The sequence below is a fragment of the Odontomachus brunneus genome, unplaced genomic scaffold (genome assembly GCF_010583005.1).
Source record: "Odontomachus brunneus isolate Ranch 3 - 2012 unplaced genomic scaffold, Obru_v1 Obru_scaffold_306, whole genome shotgun sequence".
NCBI classification, from domain to species: Eukaryota; Metazoa; Arthropoda; class Insecta; order Hymenoptera; family Formicidae; genus Odontomachus; species Odontomachus brunneus.
In genome coordinates, this window is record NW_022639756.1 from 25,525 (window position 1) to 26,707 (window position 1,183).

Here is a 1,183-nt window from a genome sequence, read left to right on the forward strand (position 1 = left end):
GCGTGGCCTACGTCATGCTGTAAGCGGAGTAAAACTGTGCACACTGCTGAGAAGGCCAGCAAGCGCCAACGTGTCATAGACACTCTCAGGCAACGTGCAAGCGCACTCAAAAAACAGTGACCCAACGTGCGAACGCACTCAAAAGGCGAAGAGCCGTCGCTCACGGCGTCTTATATCAGCGCCGAACCGAAAATTAACCGCGAGCGACGGCCCGGCTCGGATCGCTGCCGCGTAGCGGCGACAGCGCGAAGTAGCGGCGAGCGGTATTCGCGCGCGAGCGGATCGCGCCTAGCGTACGGCCGCCCGCCGTGCTCTGTCCGTGCGGGTGACAGCGTCCGTACAGAACAAGTGTAAAGGTAGGCTTAAAAAAGTACAAAATAAACGTTTTTATAGATTTCCTATAAACCCAGCCGTTAGCGTGAAATGGAAAGAGATTTATGGTATTAATCTGACTAAAACTTGCCGAAATAAACATGTTTGCGAGAATCATTTTCAAAAAGAAGATTTTGTAAACTTTACAAAGCATTGAATCCTTATGTAGTACTTTCACGATTACAAAGTCACTTCAATTTACTTCCGATAGGAATTTCGACATCTTTCCAAAAAAACCGGGAAACTGCTAATAATTGTGAACAGCTGAATTCAATGAATTCACTCACTACATCCACTGATTTAAACAATATTTCCACTATTAACTAGGCTATTGCTAAAGTCTTCAATAAAATTGATGGTAACATTGCCTCTGAAGATGTTCCTGCTAACTTTAACGTTAAAGAAAGCTTAGTTACTGAACGCGTTAAGGATGATAATTCCAAAATATTATATTCTATAAAGTCAAACAACTTTTGTGAACAAGACTGTATTTGTGAAGATACAAATTGTCAACGTGACTATAACGATGACAATGACGATACAATAGTTACGGATAATTTGACAGAACGTAATGAGATTGTATCAATAGAAATGAAAGAAATAAAAACTGGTTTCTTAACAGAGACAGGAATATCTCTGAAGACAATGTCATCGACTAAACATAGAATGTACAAAATTCATCATAGAACGATTAATAGGTTATCGAAAGTCAAGAAGTCACTTCACAACCAAATGGATACTTTAAAAAAATTACGAAAACTTTACAAAGACAATGTTTTCCAATGCATAGAAAATCAGTTAAATACCGTGA

The 1,183-nt window shown here is 40.2% G+C and overlaps 1 pseudogene; it reads right to left on the reverse strand.

Moving 5' to 3' along the window:
* LOC116853324 overlaps nt 1–595 on the reverse strand; it is a 3,042-nt pseudogene extending 2,447 nt beyond the window's left edge.
* Between the last annotated feature and the right edge of the window lie 588 nt (nt 596–1,183).